The 26679-nt window shown below is 51.7% G+C and overlaps 1 protein-coding gene across 5 annotated transcripts in view; it reads right to left on the bottom strand.

Moving 5' to 3' along the window:
* The window catches only part of SPECC1L (sperm antigen with calponin homology and coiled-coil domains 1 like), an 85417-nt gene extending 67595 nt beyond the window's left edge, over positions 1-17822 (bottom strand). For 2 of the 5 annotated variants that reach the window (XM_070475687.1, XM_070475686.1), the window contains exon 1: positions 17649-17822. The gene's annotated coding sequence lies outside the window, so the exon portion shown is untranslated. Of the gene's footprint in view, positions 1-16454; positions 16599-16618; positions 17482-17648 lie in introns of those variants that run through there. The other 3 variants (XM_070475688.1, XM_020907371.2, XM_020907370.2) reach the window with 3 other exon arrangements.
* Positions 17823-26679: the final 8857 nt, after the last annotated feature.

The raw sequence follows: 26679 nt of genomic DNA on the forward strand, positions 1-26679 counted from the left end.
GAAAGCACCTCTCCTCACAGAACAGGATGGATGCTGGGTCTCTGCAAGCGCTCAGGACAAGCTCAAATAACAATAATCCAAGGGGTGTGTCACTTGTATTTCTCCTGTACTGTTTCTTAAAATAGCAAACATCTCTTATAAACAAAAACATCAAAATACGCGCACTGCCCCCACCTGGGAAGACACTGATGCCCCGAGCCCCCACGGGCAGCCCCCACGGGCAGGCCCCACGCCCAGCACAGCCCCTGAGGCCCAGAGGCAGGGCAGATGGGGTGACTCCCCGGGCCAGCCGTTCTCAGTGACAGCAGTCCCCGTCCAAAGCCCGCATCCTGCCCACCAATCCACATGGCCTCCACAGCAACCACACACAGTGCTTCCTCAGAAACGGGCAACTTTGATCTTAGCGAAGATTGTGCAAGAGATGAATAAAACATAACAACCTAAAATTACACCCTCAATCTGCCCGTCTAGACTTATCTACTTGTCCTAGGGGTCAGTACTGGTACCCTTGACCCATCTTTTTCATTTTGAAGGTGTAATTAATTACGTTATTTAATATAAAAGCTACCTTTCAGAGAGATCTTAGAAAACTTAGTACCAGGTGCAAATCAGTATGTATTATGTTACAACTGTAAACGTAAAAAACTTAGCCATGATCCTATTAATCTGTAGAGACTTTTTCATTTAAAAGAATTCTTTACTAGGCAAGGGCAGAGATACAACTGCTCCCGTTTATAGAAAGGGGCCCGCACACAGCCTGGGTGGCCAGACCTCTCACCAGGATGTCCCCGGACAGGACTGACAGCTCCAGGAGCCCGCCTAAAGCTAATTACACATCCCCAGGCACACAGGAAGTGGGCGTGTCCTCCACAGGTACCAGGAGTCGGCAAAGGAAAACAAAGGGCACCCCCGCCTTCCACAAGCGGCAGATCAAACACCACTTAAAAGTCAAACCTCGGCTCTTAAGAACGGAAAGCATCCTGGAGGCCACTCCTAGGAAAGCCCACAAGCAGCGTCCCCCGCCCCCGCAGAAAGTGGAGGGGGCTGAGCACTGAGGCAGGAGGCAAGGCACTGCTTCCTCAACAGGCACTGAACATGTGCTCTGTGCCAGGACGAGCCCAACACCTGCTCTCTGGGCAGGGTCGTGGTCTTGGTGCGGGCTGGAGAAGAATTTCCAGACATGAGACACAGTGAGAGGGAATTAGAGTTTGGTAGAGTGGGAGATGCTGTTGGAACGGCAGGCCAGCTCAAGGGAGAACCGACGCTGACAGGGGTCCTCAGTGCACTTCCACACCCGGCTACGGGAGCGGGACAAGGGTCCTGCGGGCCATTTGCTGATCGGATGAAGCGTGTACACTGGGTGGGCAGATGCCTTCGCCCTGGGGGGCAGGAGGGGAGACAGGCGATACTGTTCCGTTAATAGTTACAACAGGGCAGAGGGAAGGACTATAACGGTCTGGTTTTTCTGTTCCTGCATTCCAAGACCCTCCTTGGTTTATCTGCTCTTTCCTTGGGTCACCACAGGAAGCAAGTGAAACAAGGCATAAATAAATACACGGACATCCTAAGCTGATTAAGACACAAATACCTACTTTTCCCTGGTGGCTCGACCATAAAGCGTCTGCCTACAATGTGGGAGACTGGGGTTCAATCCCAGGGTCAGGAAGCTCCCCTGGAGAAGGAAATGGCAACCCACTCCAGTATTCTGGCCTGGGAAACCCCATGGACGAAGGAGCCTGGTGGGCTACATCCATGGGGTCGCAAAGAGGCGGACACAACTTCACTTTCACCTACTTTTCAGGTGCCCACAGTCCAGGGGAAGAATGAGGTGCCTAAGTGAACAGGTGCCCACCCTTTACAAATCCCACTGAAAGCCCGAGGTCTGTACCTGCGCAGGCTGTGGCGGGGGCAGGGACGGAGGGGCAGGGCAGAGGCTGCGACCGCAGGGCCCCTGCAGACCGGAGTCTGCTCAGAACTGAGAAGGGAGCTGAGGGCTGAAGGCAGCGCCGCCCTGACCGTGGTCCTTCCCACAGAGAAGCCTGGGGCCGGGCGGGGCAGGCCGAGGGCGCACGGAGGGGCTCGGGGAGAGGGGCTGGGAGGGCCTCGCGGCCCCCGGAGTGCCGCTCCTCCGCCGGAATCTGAGCCGCACACTCAGCCCACAGCTCGCCCGGACCTAAGGGCCAGCATGCACTTCCCTCATGGGCTGCACCCCGACCTCCCAGATGCTAGAGGACCTGGTCGGCAAGCAGAGTCTGGCCTGCTCCTACCTCCCCCTTCCAGACGCGGGGTCTCGCTTAACTTAAGAAAAAGCCCTGCTTGGCCAGGAGTTACCAGAGGCTCAGGCTCAGTTCACGGTCACCTAATACTACAAGGTCCTTTCACACAAACTCCTGCCAAGTTGCTTTCCTTCTTTCCCCAGATAACATTTTATTGTGAGTCTTTCCAAACACACAGACACACTGAAGGAACTGCATAGTAAACACCCCACATTCTCCTTTTCACAGCTGTGTGACTGATGTTCTGAGAAAGATTTATACTTGTATCTGTTACAACTATCATTTGGTCAAATTCAGCTGAAGGTCCAGCCTTTGAGATGTTTTGAAATTCTGACTTTGACTTGAAACTCATTAGTTCTCCCTGTAAAAAGTCCTGTGTTCAATCTAAGTAATTTGCCCAATCAGGATCCTCACCTAAAATAAAAGGAGGCTCAAGTTTAAGGAAGCTCCACAGTTATCTCCTGACTCCAAAACCTTCTAACTTAATGCAATTCTCCCAACTGATGAGGATGTTACAGGTAGAGATCACTGACCCCCACCCCAGGCCTCAAAAGAGCACACAGCACTGGACTTCGAGCTGGGTTCACACTCCGGCTGTTTCCTCTCCTATAAAGAGTTGATAAAACCTAATTTACAGAGTTACTATACAAAAGAACACGTGCAGACCAACAAAGAGAACAAAAATCCCACCATACTTGTTCTAGACGTTATTTCACCAGGGCTCAAAGGTCAGAAAAGTGTAGCAAGAACCCAGGACTGGGGACGGCAATTTTTCTCAGTGATTCAGAAACTCCACCCTCCCCAACCATCCACCCATAGAAAACACACTAACCAAGTTTCAGAAGTAATGCCAAAAGGACAGGAAGAATTTACCTTAACTGTCACTGCACTGCATCAGGAAGGCTCCTCCCTGAGAGGACTGCCCAGCAAGCCACTGGGAAGCTCTGAGGCCATCCCTGGCGAGAAGCACCGCCAGGCCCCAGCACAGCGCCCGCCAGGAGCCCGCGTGGGGCCTCCCTCGGGGAGCCGCGCCAGGACCCCGGCCCCTCACCACTTCTCCCTTTGGGCGCCTCTATGCACCTCCTAGTCCCCTCCGCACAGAACCATTCTCCCGTTACACTCAGCGCACCGGTATTCACAACTATTAAACGGAACTGTGGGGACCTCCGTGTGGTCCAGAGGGTGAGACTCTGCACTGTCACTGCCGGGGGCCTGGTTGGGGGAACTAAGATCTCACAGGCTGCATGGCTCAGTAAAGAAAAATGGAATTGTTCCTTAATTGATAGTTTCTATTGATTTATTTACTTAGGACACACTTCCAGGCTCGCAGCTTCCTAGTTTCCAGACCAGGGATAGAACCCATGCTCTCAGCAGCAGGAGCACGGAGTCCTGACCACTGAACCACCAGGAAGTCCCTAAAAAAGATCATTTTTAAAATCCATTGTGTTATTTAAAAACACAGTATTCGGAGATTTTCCTGATGGTTCAGTTGGTAAAGAATCTGTCTGTAATACAGGACACAGGAGATGTGGGTTCAATCCCTGGGTCAGGAAGACCCCTTGGAGAAGAAAATGGCAACCCACTCCAGTATTTCTGGAGGGCTACAGCCCATGGGCTCGCAAGAGTCGGACATGCCTTAGTGACCAAACCACCACCACTGGGAGACTGCCCCACCTGCAGTGTCTGATGAAATCTGTATCCTGAGGCATGGAAGTTAGCCTCTCTGAAATCTCAGTTTCCTCATCCATAAAATGGGACGGTAATAATACTACCCACCTGAAGAGGATTTGGGGAGGATTAAATGAAAGAACGAGCCCACAGTGCTTAGCAGGGTGGCCCACAGCACGGATGGCACCAATGTGAGCTGTCATAATTTATAACAACACATTGCATGCCCCAAGTATGACTAACGCCTTATTAAAACAAAAGCAGCAACTCAAAGGACTCCCTGTCAGAGAAACCCTTCATCAGGAATGACTAAAGATTATTTTTACTCACCACTTCACTAAATTATACACTGTGGCACATAGATGTCAACAAACAACACTTGCTTCTGGTTCTTTCCCACTGAAAACTGCATGTCAGGAAACACTGAAAGTACATGGAGGGGGCTCCCTGGAAGAGTAATCAGGAGACCCGGACTGAGGTCTCAGGTCAGCCTGCACAACCCTGAGAAAGTCATGCTGACTCTGAGCCTTGCTGGTAAGGCCAGGAGGATGGATCAGGAGCACTGGAAATTCAAACATTCTATCTCATAATTCATACCCTCAGAACCAGGAATCAGAACCATTAAAAAAAAAAAAGGAAACTGCTTTGGTGTTTAAATTATGGTGTATGGTATTAGCTATGGTGTTTTTATGTTATATATTGATAACACTCCACCAAAATCAATAAAATGTTTCAATCCAAGCAATCTAAATACATTTATCTCTCTTATTTCACAAACTCCACATTCAAAATGTAGGAATATTAAAACTTTAAATTAAGAAAAGAGACTTAAAACACTGAGAAGGAATCACTGTCAAGGGAAAATGGAAACTTAGCAAACTAAATTGAAGCCTGTGGGCAAATGTTGCTAAATGGATCAAATAACAATTGATAAAATCATGAGTACTACAAAACCAAACAAAATGTTGGAAAGAACCTCAATTTGAAATGTTTTAATTAAATAAATCATAATGCAACAGACTTTCTATTCTGAATTCAACATACACACTTTTTAAATCTGTCTTATTCTGAATTCTAACACACAACCAGAAAGTGCATTTAAAGATTAAAAAAAACACACAGACTTGGAGGGGCTCCCCTGGCAGTCCAGCGGGTGAGGCTCCGCAGCGCTGGCGCTCCGGCTCCGCTGTCTCACAGCGCACAGCGTCTTCTCAGACCAGGGTCAAAGCCGCGTCTCCTGCACTGGCGGGTGGATGTTCATCCACTGAGCCACCGGGGAAGTTCCCTCAAGTTCATTTTTAACAGAAGCCAAAGTTGCCATTTACTGTTACGTAAGTTTGGCTTCCCAGGTGGTGCTAGGGATAAAGAACCTGCTTGCAGGAGACGTAGAGATGCGGGTTTGAGCCTGGGTCAGAAAGATCCTCTGGAGAAGGAAATGGCAACCCACGCCAGTATTCTTGCCTGGAGAATCCCATGGACAGAGGAGCCGGGCAGGCTACAGTCCACGGGGTCATAGAGAGTCGGACACGACTGAAGCGACTTGGCTCAAACATTACAGAAACTACAGGTGTACCGCATCGTGATCCACAATTTTTAAAGGTTATGTTGCTGCCGCTCAGTCGCTTCAGTCGTGTCTGACTCTTTGCAACCCCATGTTATAATAAAAATAAACATTTAAAAGACTCAGAGAGAACAAACCGGTGATTAGCAGTGGGGAGAGGGAAGAGGAAGGGTAGAGAAAATGAAATTTTCTCACTTTTAAGACAGATTTTATTGCATGCCTAAAATTAGGGTGTGACCACTGACTAATGTGCACATTTAATAAGGTGTTCTCCCTGCTCCCGGAAACCAGTGATGCAAACTCTGGCCCTAAGGAAAGGCGGCCTTCCGACGGACCTCTCCTCCACCTCCACCGCTGAGCCCAAGTGTATGCTCCCCTGCAAACGCTCTCCTGGCCACAGAGGAAGGGCAAGGAAAAAGCAGCCCCTCTCCCATTTCCAGCCCCGCCCCTCACAGCCACCTCCTCTCTGCCTGGCCACGCTGGCGGGGAGGGGTCTGGGGGGGCGAATCCACAGGACCACGTACCCAAGTGGACGCTGAAGTCAGCCAGAAGGGGGTGATGGCAAGCATGGCCAACACAGCTCCACGGGGAAGGCTGGAGAGAAGTCAGATGCCACTGAAATGGGGTAAAAGGCTGAGTAGGAGACAAGGATGAAGAACGTTTCAGAAATGCGGCTTTGCGAAGGGCAGAGTCAGACAGTAACGAGGCGGGTGAGACGCTTTGCTGGTGCTGCGGCTGTTAAAAGCCCAGAGCAGGCTGCCAGGGCAGGGCTGCGCTGCCCAGACCAGCACATTGGATTAGAAGCCACCCAACGTGCCTGGAGAAGAAGAGACTGAGGCCAGGGTGATAGGTGAGCAGTCTGCCCGGAGTCTGCACTCTTGTCACTAAACTCCAACCACTGACAGACAGGACGCGACAACAAGGGAGCCAACGAACTGCCAGCAACAAAAATCCCAAAGTGCGAGTCTGTTTCCCTTCGCTCTGGTCACAGAAAACGTCACTCATACTGATGCACGATTTCTATTATTCTGCAGGGTTTAACACAAGGAATATCTGGAAACTAGATGCTCCCTGCATTTTTTCAAACTTAGAACTCTAAGTCTTCTCCTTCTCACTGCTTTGCAAAGAATAACAAAAACAAAAACAAACCCTAATCTTATACTAAGGCCTCTTCAGATCCATTTCTGGAGACCTTCTCTTCTTTTAATACAAGCTGCTAAAAGACCGTTAAACTGCTGCCAATACTTAACATTCCAGATAAGTGACAAGGCTGGAAAAAGACAGCCTAAAAGAATTTCTGGCTATAGTACACAAATGATTTCTCCAGATTTAGTCCAAAACAAATCAGTTCCCAAAGTTCAAACGCCCAGAATGCAAGAAATTTTGAGTCTCCTTTCCCTGCTCAGCCAAGGTTTTTGAATATTTACAAAAAGAAAATGTTTATTCATGACCCTTTCAAACCATGGCTTTATGCTCAGATTTTTGACAGGCAGTTACAAAACTGCACAATACTGTATTCATAAAATGAACTGTCGGCCATACTTTTAATACCAATTCGATATATTTGAACATTTTTAACTCTGAAATACAGAAACAAACATTTTTTGTAATTCACTAATTATGTACTAGTTATTATTCACTAATAATATTAGTATTAGTATACTCATTTTTGTAATTCACTAATAATTAAATGTAACAATATAAATCCCTTTTAAAAAAGCTAAAAATTTTAGATTTGAGAAATGTTTTGCCAATGGCACAAAGAAAGTCTTTCCAAATTAAGTTAAAATAGATTAAAACTTGAGTTCAGTTTAATAAAAATGAAATCATTTTTCAGCACGTGTTTCGCTGATTAGATAAAATGAAAATTCATAGAAAACAGAAAGGATCACTTTTTCTTGTCCAGGGAGGATGTGGCAGTGGTCACCATGTGGGCAGTTCCGCCCCCCAGGGGACATTCAGCACTGTCAGGAGACATTGCTGGTTATCACTGCTGGGATGCTGCGAAAGATCCCACAATTCAAGGACACCCCTCACCCCAAAAATCAACAGCATCAAGGCTGACAAACTGGCACGAAAAGACTGGTTTAAACCCAGGAGGGAAGGGAGACGCTCGTCTGTGCAGCAGACCATCGACAGGGTCTCATCTGCACAGACATCCTGTGGGGCTGAGAAAGCCAACCCAACAGAACTGGCTGCAAGACCAGGGAACAACTACGACACAGGTCAGCTACAGCCCTGATTTCAACCACACCTTCTGGGAAAGGACAGCCGCTCGGAGGCGGCTCTCCCTGGTCTCCCAGAATGAGACGTGAGGAGCCGCAGGGGCTCGTGCTGACCTGGGCCTCCCGCGGCCTCCTCACTCGCTGCCGGGCAGACCCACAGCCCCAGACGGACAGTGAAAAGCCACTACAGTCCAGCCCCCGACACCTCGCCGGCGAGAGGGAAGGCAGGGACTAATCGCTGAGGGCCCACGGCCTGCGGGGCGCCGTGCCGGGGACTCCACACATAGCAGGTCACCTCCCCACCCTCACAGGAGGCGCGCAGACCTGAGCCTCACGCAGCTGGCCGCCGAGGGCAGGGCGTGAGCGGCGCCGACCAGGCTGCCCACAACGGGCCGCGGTCAGTGTCGGCTGTGGCCGCGGTGAGACGCCGAGCCCCGGCCCCCATGACAGGCCGTGCCCACCCCTCCTGCCGAATGATCCCCATGTCACGGTGCATACTTCCTTGTGGAACGCTGAGACGCACCGTATACCTCCATCACACCGACCGCTGTCGCCTTTACTGCCTGAGTGATGACTACACGCCAAACACCAAGCTCAATCACATATCAGAAATTCAATGAGACACAACCAATCGCGTTCCAAGAAAACAGAACATGTGAAACAAATCTTTCTTCCTGATACGTCATTCTAATTCTTAACAAGTAAAACTTGAGAACAACGTTACCTGATTTAGCAGACTCTGGGCTACTAGTAACAGATATCAGGGATAAGAGACATCCTTACAAAGGGCACATCAGCTCACCCCAAACTCAAGTTGATGGGAGGGTCTTCGGATTCTATTCCTTCAAAACTATTTGTTAGATTCAAAACATTACCCCCAAATGACCAAATCCTGTCTCTGAGAACGTTGCCCATCTAACCTGATTTACTGTAAATAAGTAATGTAACTACTTCAGCTTTAAGAAACAATCACCCCTTCAAAGGACTTCAGGACACAAAGGAAACAGGTCTCTATGAGAGAGACCGCACACTAATGGAGAGCGCTTGGACCGTTCAGGCGGACCTGGGCTCACGTGCAGCCCCACTGGGTGCTGGCTGCACGGCTCTGGACACAGTACTCGCGTCCAGGAGTCGGTTCTCGCACCTCTGGGTGGAGGCCGCGAGTCCCGCCAAACAGGGCCCTGCACAGACTTCCTCCCTGCCCCACAGAGGCGAATCCCCTCATCCTGACTGCTTACTTCCTCTTTCCAAACAGCCGTTTTCAAACTTCAAAAGGTCCAGAAGGCAGGAAGAGCACTAGTGAGTGAAAGTTATCCAGCAACAGATTCCGAGGCGGCTAGGAATCAGCGAGGCCCCCACGCCAACCGCATGGCCGGGCCCTCCCCTCAGCATAGGCTCCCGCCCGCGCGGGGCCGGAATGGGAGGTCACCAGCAGACACAGGTGAACGGGGTCTTACCGTGCTAAGCTGGGTTAGCGAGACCCTCAGACAGGCACCGCGCTCCAGCTCTCGGGGCCCCAGGGAACAGTGGGGGAGTATCGCAGGGAACTTTTCGCAGGGGAGTTCACCGGGCTCACTTTCTCACTGGCCTCTTTCCTGAGGGACCCTCCTTTTCAGGGCAGCCACCCATCTACCCCTTCCAGCCTCAGTCGCCTGAAACGTCCCCGGTTCACTTCTGACGACGCAGCAGGGCAAACGTGTCTAAGATCCAGGCTCCCGACAACAGGGTAGATAAAAGACAACACAGAAACTGCTATGCAAAAATTAATCAGCTCCTTGACAGGTGACAGGCCTTTTCCCCTTGAGCTCACTACGCCCTGAAGCTTCACCTGCAAAGCAGTTCAGGGATAGAGAACCCTTCTCGGAAGTCACTCTGTGGCCTCAATACAGACACGGCCGTGGCTGACCACCCCCTCCCCACCTGCAGGATGCCTTGGCCGGACAAACACAGCGCCCACGCCATCGTCAATCATGTGCGAAAAGGAATGAAACAGCACAGGGACCTTGGGGGGTCAGCTCTGAGGATAATAAACCCTGGGTGAGAAAGGAAACCCTGCGTTAGCCGTTCAGCAGAGACTCTCATACAATAAATCCCCTGCCTTCAATTTTTATTTCCAGGTTAAAAAAAAAAAATCCCTACAGAAACAGCATTGGAGAAAAAATGATAAATTCCAAATTCATACCTGTCACTTTACTTAAAACATGGAAGGAGTGAAGATAGACTGCATACGTGAGAAAAATGAACCGGTCATCAGTAACTCCTATCAGGTGACCATTCCGTATTTAAGACTTGCCTCTGAGGGGCTTCAGGGAGAAGAGGCGCGAGACTCGGAAGAGGAGACGGGGCCCCGCCAAGTGCTCGGCAGAGGGAGGCGGGGCGGACCTGTGAGGCCGGGGGCACCGCGGTCAGCCCCCTGCCCGCCGTCCCGCCACACCCGGCGGCCTTGGTCACCAGGTGGCCCTGCAGTTCTCGGGCAGGTTCTCACACGTGGAGCCGCACGCCAGCGCGGGTGTGACCACCATTTACTAGGGGACCTGCCAAAGCAGCATAAGATAAATCCAGTCCTCTTTCCACGTGAAAGCTCTTCAGACAATTCAATCACACGAGAAACAATGCCCGACGCCGTCTTCTCTTCTGCGGCTCCTTCACCACACGGCAGACACATTCCAGTGAACAGCAGCGGATCACAGTGAAAAGAACATAGGAGACCTGGGCTCAAAGTCAAGGGTGGCCCTTGCTAACTCTGTGTTCTCAACCTCATCTGTGAGACAAGGAAAGTAACAGTCATGCTAACTACTGTAAGATGTGTTGTGAGAGGACCCTGTATGATGAAAGGGACACATGAAATGTAGGGCTTTTCAGCCATGCTGCCATGCAGGCTCTCTAGGTTTCACAGTACTAATAACCCAAACCTCGTAACTCGTGTGAACTAAGTTTCATAAACACAGTGCTGGAACCCAGCCCCACTAGACACATGTGTGGTGGGGGTGTGAAGGACAGCAAGCAGCAGGACCAGGGGAGAGGAGACCCCTGCCCAGAGAGCCAGCGCCCCCGCTGGTATTTATGTTATACCAGACCTTCAGAAACATTGCTTCAACATAAACTTGCAGGCCATGTTTTGTTTTGTTGCTTTTTCAAAATACAAGGCACATTAGTAACTGAACTGCCTCCAAAAACTTCGGCGGGATAATATTTTATTCCTCAGAGTGACATTCTGACTACTCAACAGATGACCAGCATCCCATGATGATGGAGCTGGCCTGTCACCTGGATGGGTAACATGAAGGGTGAGTAACTGCATCTAAATGTGCATTTCTAACTTCATTTCAAAGTAAAATTAAAAAAAAACAAAATCAGAACCAAAACATTTATTTTAACCGCGTAACCCTTAGAGCCAACACAGAAGGGTCAGTGCAGGCCCAGCCAGGCCGCACGTCAATACAAAGCTGCCCTCGCTGGAGGGGACGTCCTCAGGCCTGACCATTTCAGCTGAGCCAAACTGTTTTCCCTAGGCTTCACCATGAGTAATTTAAAGTAGCTTCAAAGGGCAACATAACAAATACAGAAAGTCCAGGAAGAAAACAAGACCGCGCTGGAGGTTCTGCCATGTCCCCGCCAAAAGGCCTCTCAGCGGCACCCATCAGAAAGTGCCCCACACCCTTCACCTGGCTCCTGGGGAGGGGTGTCTATTACTCGGCACCGGAGGCTCAGCTCAGTCGCTCAGTCGTGTCCGGCTCTTTCGACCCCATGGACTGCAGCACGCCAGGATTCCCTGTCCATCCCCAACTCTCAGAGTTTGCTCTAACTCATGTCCGTAGAGTCGGTAGTGCCATCCAACCATCCCATCCTCTGTCGCCCCCTTCTCCTCCCGCCTCCAATCTTTCCCAGCATCAGGGTCTTTTCCAATGAGTCAGCCCTTCACATCAGGTGGCCAGAGTACTGGAGCTCCAGGACTTGAATGCAATTCACAAATGTGCTAACTCGGTCACCAACGACTCCAACAGCGACCGGCTCGTCTGTTGACCTCTCAGGTCTGTACAGCCACATTAGCCAGTTGGGTCTTTTATTTATTTTTTCCTATTTTTTATTTTACGAAAATGTTTCTACCTTCTCCTTAAAGTAACCTGCAATAACATTTAGGGCCGTCTAGCCATATGCGCTCCTCAGAAAGCTGTCACAGACTCAGACTGCCCTGGTAAAACCCTAGGCTATGCTACCTGTTCATTTCTTGATGTCCCACCCCCACCCCTACTAGAAAGTAAACTCTAAGAACACAGGGCATCTTGTTTTATTGCCTCCGAGCCGAAATCGGTGACTGATACATAGCAGCCTCTTACTTTCTGCTGAACTGAATCAATACACAGTATATTTGTACTATGGAATATTATCATAATGAGTCAGAATGGTACGAGCTGATTTGATAGAATTTTCCGGAAGTATCGAGTGGGTGAGAAAAACAAAGAAGAAGGACCAAAAACGTCCCATGTTTTTCAAAGCATCCCCTGAACACCCACACACTGACTAGGAAGTGGGGAACGGAGAGTGTGGCATGGGACTGGCGGGGCTGTGCATGGAGCAGCTGTGGAGAACAGGCTTAACGCAGCTACGACAGGACCCAGCGACTCCACTCCTAGGCGCACATCTAAGACCACAGAACACATCTGTCCACACAGAACTCTGGACATGGAGGTGCACAGCAGCATTATCCGTAACAGCCAAAAGCGGCATAAACCAGGGACCGCCCTGGTGATCCAGTGGTGAAGACTCCGAGCTGCCAGTGCAGGGGGTGCAGGTTCCACCCTCGGCTGGGGACTAAGCCTGCAAACCTCGCAGTGCAGCCAAAAAATAAAAATAAAACTGAAGGAGGCAGGGCTGAAAAACCCAGCAGACGATGTGTCACACGAGACAAAGCGCACCTGAGGAAGCAGAATGACGTGATGGGGTCTGCAGAAAACCGACCTCTCTCCCCCGAGAGAGGGAGGAACAAGAAGCCGGGACAGAAGTTTTAAGACTGACCTGAACCATGGGACTCCCTGGCGTCCAGCGGTTAGGACTTGGTGCTTTTAGTGCTGGGGGTCCAGGTTCAGTCTGTGGTCAGGGAACTAAGATCTGGCAAGCTGTGAGGCCATGGGAAAGACTGAGACAAACCCATCAAGGTTTTTTTGTTTGTTTTTTGTTTTTTAAAAAAAGGTATGCAAGGAGAAAACTCAGTATCTCCTGCTCAAGAACTCTTGGACCTGGTGAGGACAACCATGACCGGGAGACGCCTCCAGGGAAAGAAAGGAGTGGGACTCGGGACACTGGCGTCTCCTGCGCAGGAGGAAAGGGGTCCTTCATGGGAGAAAGGAGTCCAGCTGTGACTGCTGTGGAAAAGAGCAGCTCTAACAAACTGCCTCAGGACTTCCTAGGGGACAAGGTGTCCCGGGAAAATGGCTGAGTTGGGACTTTATCCAAGAACATGAGAGGAAGGAACATGAGAGAGGAAGAAAGGGACAACTTTCATTTTAAACAAGTATTTCTTGACAAATTTTAACCCTGTTGCCAGTTTCTTTGCCTGTTTTCTTTAAACTTAATCACAATCTCTGTTTTGTTTTAATAAACTCAAGTTCTTTTGAAAATGAGTGTAATATGGGTTTTTTGGAGTTTTTTTAAGAGATGAAGTATTTTTCCCTTTTTTTTTTTTTTCCCTTTAACATTCCTGTTTTCCCTGGCTATATGCACAAAAGACAAACTTGATATTTGATATCTTCATTTCTTAAAATTTTACCGTTCATCAGATTTTTAAAAAACCCAAGGCAGAAGGAGGGGAAAGGAGACAATATGCAAGTAAAGATGATGCCCACCTCGTTTCTGGTTGATAAAACAGACATTACAGAGTCTCCTCTGTCAAGAAGTTAGATTTGAATTAGACACTAGGACACAATTAAATGGACTCTGCAAGTTGGTGTGCGTGGCTGGAAGGTGTCGCAGGGCTGGCAAGGGCAGTGGACCTCTCAGGGGCAGGGGCTAAGTGAGCCCTGTCCTCAGAGGCGGGCCTGAGGGTCTCTGCGGCCTGCTCTCTGTCAGACACCGGGAACCAAACCCTAAGGCAAGGGGGCTGGACACCCTGCAGAAGACAGGGCGAGGGAGGCCGTGCAGGCAGAGGCCTCTGAGCGGAGTTTTGAAGGACGAGGTGAAAGAAGAGCATTCCGAGGCAGGAGATGGGGACAGCCTCAGGGACCAAGAGCTCAGCAAGGCTCTGGAGGAGACGCCTGAAGAGAGGCAGGGCAGGGCTACAGGCGCAGGTCTGGCTGTGAATACCGGCGGGGGTAGTGGGGGGCGGGGGTGGGCACTGCAGGGCTTTAAACTGTGCCAGAGGAGGGTCAGTAACTTTGAGCAGATTAACATTTTAGAAAGACAGGCAGGAGCAAACCTCAGGATTTAACCAAAGAAATAAAGACAGGATGACAATGAGGATGTGAGGAAAGGTCAGGAAAAACACCTCTGCCCTCTTTTTCTTGTGGACAAATGTCCTGTACAGAGTTACTGCGTTCTCCTCTGAAACTGGAGCACTCAGAGGTGAGTGAGAGCAGTCTCTCCTCCAAAGCAAAAATGAGTATTTCAAGAATTACGGATTATAATATTTTGAGACACTTTAAAAATCCATGTCTGATACACATTATACATTGCAGTTTTGTTAAGTACAAAACAAAATTTACAGTAACTGTAAATCTGTTAAGAGTTTTTAAATCTTTAAAAATTTTTAAGACTTCATGGACACGAAGGTCATCTGTTACACATCCACTTTAAAACAGATGGAGCCAGCCACTTCTCCCATCAGCATAGCCTAATTTCTTGATGGTCATGGTGTTTCAAAGCAAAAGACTGGGGCCACGATACTGAAAGATTTCCCAGCTGACAGCGAATCCCCACAGGGGTTCTTTACCTCAGCAGCCAGTCTATTCAATATTAACAATTCCAACCATCAGGAGGAATTCCCCTGCGTGGGCTTTTACAGACACACACACACACACACACACACACACCCCTGACATTTTATATCTGACACACACACACACACACCCTGGGCTTTTACAGACACACACACACACACACACACACACACACACACACACACACACCCCTGACATTTTATATCTGACACACACACACACACACCCTGGGCTTTTACAGACACACACACACACACACACACACACACACACACACCCCTGACATTTTATATCTGACACACACACACACACACCCTGGGCTTTTACAGACACACACACACACACACACACACACACACACACACACACACCCCTGACATTTTATATCTGGTAGAAAGGGTGATCAGAAGAGAAGTATCTTTAATACATGACAGAGCCTCCTTAGTTGCCTGTGGCTTGTGACAAATGAATTACCACAAAGTAAACTCATATCTACTCTTAAAAAGTAATCTATGTTGTAATCTTCTTAGCAGAAAAAACCCCAGGAACTTTTTCCTAAACTCTCTTACTGCAATAGCAAAACAATAGATTCTAGGTTCTCTTTTTTTCTAAAAATATCTTATTGTGGTAAGGGAACGAACCTTGTAGATGCCATTTACAATCCCATGTACCACCATTTACTATCACCATCATATCACAAAAGATGCTTTAACATCAAGAAAATGACATTTTTAGAAAGAACAGCCTTTTAGTTGAATAAATTTAGTTTTACAAAAAACTCTCTATACTGTCCTTGTTTTTTAATACACTGAAGCCCACTCAACACTTCATTTCACAGCCTGACCAAGAGTTTCTGAGGTTTGTTCACACCAACTTTATGACACCACCTCTCCAATCTTTAAGGAAGGACCACAATGTCACAGAACTGGTGAGAAGGCCCAGTTCTACCTCTGGCTGAAGAGGATTAAGTAGGCAAGGAGCCACTGAACATTAAAACTGACACCTCAAGCAGACTCCCTTCCATCTCCACTTCCAAACCCCACCTTCACACATGAGGAAATGAAGCCCAGAAAGGAAAGCCGACTAGCCCAAAGCCACGAAGAGAACTTGTCTCGCCTCCTGGCACCTTCTCACTTTTCCTCTACTGCATCGTAACTGTGCATAAGTGAGCCACGTGACTTAAATATGTGTATGGTTATACACCAAGTCTTAATGTATCATGAAACCCAACCTTGATAATTATTTTGAACCAAAGCAGTATTATCATCTGAGTCATCTGAAATACGGGCTTCCCAGGTGGCGCTAGTAGTAAAGAATCCTCTTGCCTATGTAGGAGACAGGGGTTCTATCCCTGGGTCACGAAGATCCCCTGGAGTAGGAAATGGCAACCCACACCAGTATTCTTGCCTGGAAAATTCCACGGACAGAGGAGCCTGGCGGGCTACAGTCCACCAGTAGTGAAGAGTCAGACACGACTGAGCACGCAAACATGCATCTGAGGAGGTACTGGGTCGAGTCAGCTATAAAGAGAACCTCTGCCTCAGAGAAATCCCATCTCAAGAGGACACAACAGCAGATACACACCCCTAAACCCCAAACGTCAAGTTTAAAATAGAAATTCTGATACAGGCCTCACCTTAACCACAACCGCTGTAATCACTTCCCACTCACTATGATGCAGAACTGGACACTCAGGTGTCTGGACTGCCGCCACAGTGCGCAGTGATAAAGCTCTACCACAGCACAATATTCAGTCTTACCAAAAATGAAGGTTAAGAAAATCCGTACATACCAAGAATGTGCACAGGCAATTAAAGAGCGTCCTCCAGCTGTCTCCAGTTGAGTCTTTAAAGACTGCTTGGACTACAGTCTTTAAAGGAGGAAAGGAGACATCTTCGCAGACGAAAAAAAATTAGTGGACTAGCTATCTCTTTATAGGAAAAAAAAAAATCTTACCCAGGTCAATACCCTACTTCTCACACCGTACACTCTTCATCGATGTCTTTATTTAATAAGCTATCCATAAGGTACTGATGTCTGCTGGTATCTGCCAAGCCCCTAGGCTCTGATTTCATCTCAGGATGCAGCTCCCGAGGTGACAGCAAACATTATCTGTAGTTTCTTGCATCTCTTGCAAATTTACGAAACATTATCAATGTCTGGAGATGTTTAAAAAAAACAAAAACAAAAACAGACATTTCCTGACGAATTTATGGTCATTTTCCTCGGGTCCTCGCGTGCTTGCAGGCGAATTACCAAGGGCATCGGCAAACCCAGATTCACTGGCGTTTGACTGATCACAGGGATTCTTCCTTGGTTTTGTTAAGCAATTCTTTTTCCCAAGTCATCTATCTCAAGGGGAGCTGCCCAGAGACCAACTCTGATGTCTCAAGCGTTAACCACTGAAGCCATACAATGACCGGATTGCGGGAAATGCAAAGATTTCCTCGGCAACAACACAAGTGTTCACCTTCAACCCGAAGCAATGATCCGGGTATGGAGAATTAAGGACTCTCCGTCCGCCCCGGGCTGACGCCGCCAGCAGAGAAAGGGGCGCAGGTGTGTGTGGAGGGAGGGGGGCGCGCGGCCGGCGGAAGCGGAGCCCGCAGGAGGCCCGAAGCCAGGGAGCCAGCCGGGGGATGGGGGGGCCAGAGTACCGGCGGCCAGGGGCTGTGGAGCGGTGGCCCCGGCAGCTCCTGGGGCGCGAGGGGAGGGCGCCGGGGGGCGCGCGCGCGAAACCGGCCGTGCCCCGGGCGGCCGGGGGCCGGGGGCGAGGCTGCCGGCCCCGGCGGCCTCGCGGGAGGCTACGGGGCCCTGGAGCGGCCAGCGCAGGCGCGCGCCGGGCCGGGGGGCCCGGGAGGGGACGGCGCAGGCGCGGGCCGCCGGGGTCCGCGGGGCCGCCGGGGCCGGGCCGCGCGGGCGGCGCTGAGGTGAAGAGGCGCGCCGGCCGTCGCTCGTGCTGAGGGGGCCCGGAGCAGGCTCTTACCGCGCGCCGCCGCCTCGCTCGCTCGCTGGCTCCGCGGGCCGGGGCCGGGCGGCGAGCTCGCCCGGTGGCGCGGCCCGAATCCGTTGAGTCCGGCCTCAGGGCGGCAGCCAAGCCCGCGGCGCCGTCCGCCCGGCCCAGCCCGGCCCAGCCTCCCTCACAGCTCCCCCGCCCCCAGGCCCGCCTCTTGTCCGTCCCCCCACGGCCGCCGAGGACTGCGCAGGCGCGGCGCGGGCCCCGCCCACACGCGTCGCTGCGCAGGCGCCGGCCGCGCTGCCCTGTTCGCGTCCCCCCCCCCCCCCGGCGGAATCGCGCAGGCGCTGTACCACCCGACTGGCCTCGGGCAGGCACTGCGCATGCGTCAGGCTTCCCGCGGGCCCTCGGGGTGGTGGGTCCTCCTGGCGGCTGTTCAGAGCGTGGCCGGGTGATCCATTAGCGCTCCCCTTATCCCATCCCAAGGCTTGGCTTAGCCCAGAGGTCCAGCCTTCATGCGGCACGTATCTGCAGCGTGCCAGGGACAGTGCTGGGCTTGAGCTGGACAGTGGTGAGAAAAACACAGAAGCCCTGCCTTCCCGGTACTCCCCGGAGGTCTTGGAAGAGATGGGGATGCAGGTGTTAAAGTAAGCACAACATTAACCGTTCTAAGTCTAGACAATTTCTTTGTCTTCCCATATCATTTTTACGGAGTTATGTTTTTGTAGAAAAGTGTTCATGTTTTCAAAACCATTGGCGTAAAGTTGTTCACATAATTCTCTGGTGGTTTTTATTCATATAAATCTTTGTTCCTTTTTGCTTCTGAATAAATACATTCACATGTTTGAAAGTTCAGGAAGCGCCTTCTCTACCCCGGCTTCCTTGCTGTAGTTCCTCTTCCCAACTGCAACTAAATACATTGAATTTCTTGATATCCTCCTAAAAGAATTTTATGAATATAAGCAAAGATCCAAAATAGCCTGATTGGTTCTTTCGATTCTCTTTTTATATATACCACAAATGGTAGCCTACTATGGGCTTCTCTGATGGCCTGCTATACATGATGATCTGTATCTTTGTTAAAAAAAAAAAATCAGAATAGCCATGATGGTTTAATAGCCTAGAGATAATTCAACATGCGTGTAGGACTTGAGTCACGGTCCTCATCCCCAGACAGCCTGGGTTTAAATCCTGGCTTCCTCACTTTCTAACCGTTTGTCTTCACATTTCAGTTTCTTAGTCTACAAAGTGGGAGCTGTTATGGGTTTTGGGGATTAAGTGGGATAATGCCTGAAGGGAGCTTGGCATGATGCCCAGCAGCCAGCAAATGCCTGATGACTGTGAAGGGCATTCACATTGCATCCGTTTTGGCCTTTACAATTCAAACAGGTCTCAACATCATTTAGATCCTAACGCCAGCCCTGTAAGAACTGCACAGAGGACGAGACACTCTAATATTAAAGACTAATTTAATATATTAGACACTGTAATATAAAAGTACACAAAATAAGTATATGACTCAGTGAAATACAAAAATCCTGAAGGTCAGGAAAAAGAACTTGAGCTGTTTGCCATGTCTCCCTTCTCCCTTGCCAACACTGCAACTTCCCCAAGGGTCACCACATTCTGACCTCTAACTCAGGATGAATATGGGCTGATTTTGAACTTGAAACAAGTGGAATTCTATTGTATTGATTTCCAAGGGCCGTGGTAACAAGTTACCACAACCTGGATGGCTTACAGCTACAGGAACACATCATCTCACGGTTCTGGAAGCGGCAAGTCCAACCCCTAGGCGTCGGCAACTCCGAGTCTCCTTGGGGAGCCCCGTCTCTTCTGCCTCTGCCAGCCGCCTGCGTTTCCTGATGCGCCTTTGCTTGTCACCGCTTCTTTCCAACCTCTGCCTCGGTCGATGGTCTTTGCTGTATTTGTGTGAAGCCTCCCTCTGATTCTTACATAAGGACACTCATGATGGTGTTTAGGGCCCAGCCAGATAGTTCGGGATAAACCCCCTATCTCATGATCCTTAATCTATCACATCTTCAAAGACCTTTCCAAATAGGCTAACATTTACAGATCCCAGGGAAGCACTGATATCCTCGGGGGGCAGTATTCAGCCTATAGCAAGTATCCTTCTGTGTCACCCTCTTTCATTCAACGTTAAGTCTGCAAGCTGCATCCATCTTGCATGCATCTGTGGCATGCAAAATGAATATCACTACACTGTATGAATTTACCATATGGTGGTTTATCTATTCTATTGATGGACATTTGGGTTGTCTCCAGTTGTGAGCTGTTTGTGGAATGAAAACTGGGTTAAGCAAAAAACAATTCCTGGTGTCGCCAATGGGAAGCTATATGCACCCTTGGTACATACCCTTCTAGGTTATCAGATTCTGAATTCTGGGGGGCTCTGGGCCTTATGCGCTTCCCTGGTGGCTCAGGTGGGAAAGAATCTGCCTGCAGTGCAGGAGATCTGGGTTTGATCCCTGAATCTGGAAGATAACCCTGGAGAAGGGAATGGCTACCAAATCCAATATTCTTGCCTGGAGAATTCCATGAACAGAGGAGCCTGGAGGGCTACAGTCCTTGGCGTTGCAAAGAGTCAGGCAGGACTGAGCCACTAACATTTTCTCACTTTTTCACTTCCTGGGCCTTATATTGTCTTTGAGTTCTTTTGCAATATAGTAGAAGATTGATAGCAATGCACATAATTCATGTCCTGGGACAACCCTCCCCCACAGTGGAAAAACCAGTTTTGCCTCCAAGTTCATTTCAACATTTCTATTCTGTAAATGTGTCTGACCTTGGAGTTCTCCTTTCACCTGATGATAACATCTTGCTGGTTCCCTCACTTAATGAATGAGTTCAGTAGACTCTGTGATATGTGTTTATTTTATATTTGTATATGAGTCACGATTTTACTTTTTAACATTAGGAATCAAGTTCCCATGAACCTTCTGATACACAGCAAATTACTTTTCATGAGCCAAAACCACAAAGCTAGATTTTCTGCCGTTGAAATTTCAAAGTAAAAGGAGCTGCTGACATTTCCTGAGTAGCAACCAGGTCTGCACACCTGTGCAGGGGATGGGTGGGCATGAAGGATGGCTTTGACCAGGTCCCCAGCCTCCAACAGCCTTCTCTGAATAGGCAGCCATGTAACTTGGTCCCGAGTCGGGTGAGATGGGGCTCAGGTGTGCTGGAGGCATCAGCAGGATTCCAGGAGGAGATGGCATTTGAGGAGGATCTGAGGCAGAAAGTGCTTCCCCCACTAGACCTCGAACTTGGCTTCTGTATTGTGGACAGAAGCCGGTCACTGCAGCTTTGGGACCAGGAAGTGACATGCGATGAGATCGTCTTCAGGAAGACTGGCCTTGTGGCGTGTGCAGAATGGGGAGGGAGATCCTCAGAGTCTGGAGACCTGGAGAGGCCGGGAGGCCTGGTGGGGTGCTGGGGTCGGAGGAGAGGTCACAGGCCTGAGGGTGGGGTGCACAGACCTGTCCAGACTTCACCCCAGTCTGTGGCTGGGCCTCACTGCACCTCGCTCCCTCCTCTCCCTCAGCTGATCAGGAGTGGAGGGGGCAGAAAGAGCAGGCGATTTGGGCAGCTGCTGGCCAGGAGCAAGAGGTGTCCAGAACATCTGTCACCATGGGAGCCCCTCCCAGGGCCCAGCCTCCACCGCCCCCGACCACCAAGTGGTGGGATCTGGGGCTCTGTGATGACCAGCCTCAGAGGCAGACGTCGCCGCCTGGTCAGGCTTTGCCGGCCCTGCAGTTTTTGCTGAGACGGGTGGAGCTCTGCAACCTGGACCCCCGCCCCCAAGCTCTGTGCCCCCAGTTCTAGTCTCCCGCTGACCAACTGGGCTCCCCCAGACGCCCACCCCCAACCCCCCCAGCCTACTTGGGCCCAGCTGCTCTGTCTGCTCCACAGCTGGAGGAGCCAAACAGGGTGGGCCCACAGGCCAAGTTTTCATCAGAAAACAGGTGTCTCCAGCACTTAGCAGATCATCAGCTCCTCGCGCGCCAGGACAGCAAGCCCGGGATTCCGCTCGTGCCTCTCCAGGAGCCAGGGGCGCTCCCAGGAAACATGCAGCTGTCAGCGGAGCCAAGAGGTGTCTGCAGACTGAGATGTGTTGCCTGGCCCCCGCAGCTGCAGCGTTGGCCGTGGAAGGAACTCAGGTACCAGGCGGCCACACTCTGAAGCCTGGCGGGGAGGGACTGGGGGCAGTCCAGAGGAGACACGAGGGACACCGGCTCAGGACAAGGTGGCCACCCTTCCTCGTGGCCCACGGAGCTCAGAGGTCATGAAACCCTCTTAGGGACTTCCCTGGTGGTCCAGGGGGTAAGACTGCGCGCTCCCAGCGCAAGGGGCCTGCGTTTGGTCCCTGCTCAGGGAACGAGATCCCCCATGCCACCGCAACGGAAGGACCTCCACATGGCAGTGAAGATACCCCATGTGCTCCCACTGAGACCCGGCGCAGCCAGAAAAAGAAAGAGGCCCCTTACTTCACAGTCGGGGAGACTGATGCCGGCACGGAGGGGGCCTATGTAACAGCTCTGCTGGACCCCGGACTTGAGCCCAAACTCGGGCTGCGGTAGCTGTGTGACCTCGAGCGTGGCTCTCAACCTCTCTGCACCTCCAGTTGCTTTCTGAAGAATACCCGTACTCCCACACCAGGCACGGATGTTGGAGAACTAGACAATAGGTCCCCACCTCAATAAGCACCCCCCGCACACCGTGCCTTTCTGCACACGCAGTCACACGGCTAGTAAACAGTAATGGCTGCGGCCCTGGAGTGAGCATCCCGAGGACACGGCCTGGCACACACCAGGGCTCCGGAAATGCTTCCTTTATGCCGGCAAACCTGGAAACCTCAGCAGTGGCCACAGGACTGGAAAAGGTCAGTTTTCATTCCAATTCCAGAGAAAGGCAATGCCAAAGAATGCTCAAACTGGCGCACAACTGCACTCATCTCACACACTAGCAAAATAATGCTGGGCGGGGCGGGGGGGGGAATAATAATGCTCAAAATTCTCCAAGTCAGGCTTCAACAGCACATGAACCGAGAACTTTCAGATGTTGAAGCTGGATTTAGAAAAGGCAGACAAACTAGAGATTAAATTGCCAACATCTGCTGGATCATCGAAAAAGCAGGAGAGTTCCAGAAAAACATCTACTTTTGCTTTGCTGACTACGCCAAAGCCTTTGACTGTGTGGATCAAAACAAACTGTGGAAAATTCTCAAAGAGATGGGAATACCAGACCATCTGACCTGCCTCTTGAGAAACCTATATAGGTCAAGAAGCAACAGTTAGAACTGGACATGGAACAACAAACTGATTCCAAATTGGGAAAGGAGCATCTCAAGGCTGTATATTGTCACCCTGCTTATTTAACTTATATGCAGAGTACATCATGAGAAACACCGGGCTGGAAGAAGCCCAAGCTGGAATCAAGATTGCTGGGAGAAATATCAATAACCTCAGATATGCAGATGACACCACCCTTATGGCAGAAAGTGAAGAAGAACTAAAGAGCCTCTTGATGAAGGTGAAAGAGGAGAGTGAAAAAGTTGGCTTAAAGCTCAACATTCAGAAAACTAAGATCATGGCATCTGGTCCCATCACTTCATGGCAAATAGATGGGGAAACAATGCAAACAGTGTCAGACTTTATTTTTCTGGGCTCCAAAATCACTACACATGGTGACTGCAGCCATGAAATTAAAAGACGCTTGCTTGCTTCTTTGGAAGAAAAGCTATGACCAACCTAGACAGCTTGTTAAAAAGCAGAGACATTACTTTACCAACAAAGGTTCATCTAGTCAAAGCTATGGTTTTTCCAGTAGTCATGTATGGATGTGAGAGTTGGACCATAAAGAAAGCTAAGCGCCGAAGAATTGATGCTTTTGAACTGTGGTGTTGGAGAAGATTCTTGAGAGTCTCTTGGACTGCAAGGAGATCCAACCAGTCCATCCTAAAGGGAATCAGCCCTGAATATTCATTGGAAGGACTGATGCTGAAGATGAAAGTCCAATACTTTGGCCACCTGATGCGAAGAACCGACTCATTGGAAAAGACCCTGAAGCTGGGAGAGATTGAGGGCAGGAGGAGAAGGGGACGGCAAAGGATGACATGGTTGGATGGCATCACCGATGCGATGGACGTGAGTTTGAGTAAACTCCGGGAGATGGTGATGGACAGGGAGGCCTGGCGTGCTGCGGTCCATGGGGTCGCAAAGAGTCGGACACGACTGAGCGACTGGACTGAACTGACTGTCTCTCCGCTCTGGGTCCCTGTCCACAGAAAGCACTCACCCTGGTCCAGCCTCCTGGTTCCACCTCCACGCGGACCCTGACCGAGACCCCACTCATGTTCCTCCACCTGCCTGTGGCCCTCTCCCGTGCCAAAGTGTCTGATTAAACCCCGATTTTACAGGTGAGGAGGGAACTCCCTGGCAGTCCAGTAGTTAGGACTGGGTGCGTTCACTGCCGAGGGCCTGGGTTCAACTCCTGGTTGGGGAACTAAGATCCCATAAGCCACCGCGCGGCCAAAAAAAACAAACAAACAAACCCGCTTTACAGGTGAGGAGAGTGAGGCCCAAGGACCTGTGTGAGTGGCCCACGCCTTGGCCTGTGGGCCTGGGGCCCCTCCCTCAGCCGCCAGGGTCCCCCTTGCAAACTAGCCTCCTGAGAAGCCTGCACAAAATTCTTCCCGTGAGGGTAGCTTTCACTCTAGGGAGACATTAAGCGAAGGGGTAAAGAGGGCAGGCCTAAGAGTTCATCCGTCATCCCGTTTGCAGCCCAAAGCCGGGCTCTGTGGAAACATGCCGCGTTCGCAGGAAGGCCTGAAGGCAGTTCCGAGGAGTTCTGGAAAGACCCGGAGGAAGGACCAGCCTGTTGAGAAAGCATAAGCCGCCCTGGGAGGCGCGTTTAACACTGGGTCAGCAGGCCTGCCTGTGGTAGCAAGGGGGCCGGGAGTGGCTGTTGGCCTGGCCTCGAGGGGCCCGGGGTTCCAGCCAGAATCAGGCTGGCCTGGGCCTGGTGAGGAGTGGGCGAGGCAGCAAGGGAAGGAAGCCCTGCCTCCAGCATGCTGGAGAAGGAGGTGGACGGGCCACAGCTGGGAGGTCTCGGGAGTGGAGAGAGCCTCCGTTCTCCCTGCTCTCGGGGATTAGAGTGAGCTAGGAGGGTTTCCGGGGCAGGGGTGCCAAGCCGAGGAGGGCACCTCTGCAGAGGGGGGACAGAGGCCCAGAAGGCCAGCGAGCTGGGGGCCCAGGTGGGGAAGGGGACCTCTGCGTTCTCGGGGCTGTTTGTGGGCAGGAGGGGCTGGTGGCCAGAGCCCCCGGCCGGGGTAAGCAGCGGGGCTTGGCCATGAAGTTCACTGGGCTGGCCCGGACCGGGGGGTGGGGGTGAGCACTCCCCGTGCTCGGGATGGTCACTCAACCACCCGGGGGCTCTGCGAGAGGGCCGTGAACCAGGAGCGGCATGGGGAGGACTCAGGCCCAGGCTTGGGTCCGCAGCCAGGGGTCAGAACCGCCAAAAGGCCGCCGTCCGGTGGACCCGGGCGGCCGTGACAGTGAAGGCTGCGGGCCAGGGGCTCACACGGCCAGCACGGATGTCTCACGGATCTGGAGCCCACGGTCAGAGTGCCATCCGGGTTAGTTCCTCCCCCGGCGTCTCTTCCTGGCTTGCAGCTTCTCTCCATGTCCTCACGTGGCCTTTCCTCTGGGAGCAGCGGAGACACAGCTCTGGTCTCTCGCTCTTTTTTATCCCCACAGCCATGCCTCATGGCTTATGGGGTCTTAGTTCACCAACCATGGGTGGAACCCGGGCCCTCGGCCCTGAAGGCGCCGAGGCCCAGCCACGGGACCGCCAGGCAACCGCCTCTCGCCCTCTTCTTATGAAGCCATCGGGCCGTGGAGTCAGGGCCTCACGCCTGATCTCTGCTGGGGCTTAGGCTTCAGCGCCTGAAGCAGGGACACAGCCCTGTCTATAACCACATGGAGCGTGGAGTCTGGATCTCCCGGGGTGTGGGGTTGGTGGGGGTCAGAGGCAGGGTTACACCAGGTGGCCGCCGCCCACCACCCACGAGCCCTGGTCTCTTCCTGGCCATCACCATCACCGTGAGAAAGCACCCCGCCTGGGGAGTGCCCCTCAGGAGTGCATTGTCTTAAGGGGGGCGGGGGGAACGCAGACAAAAGTCAGGCATCACAGCCTCACACCCTCCAGCCCTGGGGAGGCCCCAGGTCTGGGCCAGCCACCATCCCAGCAGCGCCTTGGCCCGCCCGCCCCGGGGATGGGGGTGGGACTGCTCCCGTGTAGACCTCGCCCCTCAGGCCCCTTCCTTGGCCAGAATCCCATTTGAATCAACCCTTCTCGGCAGCTGCGTTTCTCAGCTGGCGCTCCTGGTGAAAGAATCCACCTGCCAACGCAGGAGATGCAAGAGACATGAGTTCGATCCCTGGGCTGGGAAGAGGCCCTGGATGAGGACGTGGCAACCCACTCCAGCAGCCTTGCCTGGAGAATCCCCGTGGACAGAGGAGCCTGGCGGACTGCCAGTCCACGGGGTCGCAGGGTCGGACACGACTGAAGGGAGTTAGCACGTCGGCAGAGCTTATCCCAGCAGCCCGGCTCTCCTGCACCAAGAAACCTGAAAATCCAAAGGGAGAGTTTCTGGCCAGGTCCACCACAGGAGGAGAACGGGAGAGAGCTGGTGTTCAGACCGAGCCCTCAGTGATCTGGCTGAACGGGCCCGAGAGGCCCCAGGAAGGTCTGTCCTGGGACATGTGGCCTGTGACGCGGGGACACGCGGACGAGCAGCCTTGCCCCCCCGCCCCCTAAGCAGCCCCCCCAGCAGCAGCCTCCCTTCCCAGCCTGGGCGTGTCTCAGATGCAGCAGGGCCCCGTCTTCCACGGGACCATTCCCGTAGCTGCCTGCGGTTGCGCTCTGCGCAGTTCTCCCCGCCACCCCGGGAGAGCAGGGTGATACAGAGTCCCCCCCCCCCCCGGGTCTGACAGTGCCCTCCCTCGCCCCGGGGTGACCCGCGGCCCCCAGCCTGTGC

This window comes from Odocoileus virginianus, chromosome 12 (assembly GCF_023699985.2).
Source record: "Odocoileus virginianus isolate 20LAN1187 ecotype Illinois chromosome 12, Ovbor_1.2, whole genome shotgun sequence".
Lineage (NCBI taxonomy): Eukaryota > Metazoa > Chordata > Mammalia > Artiodactyla > Cervidae > Odocoileus > Odocoileus virginianus.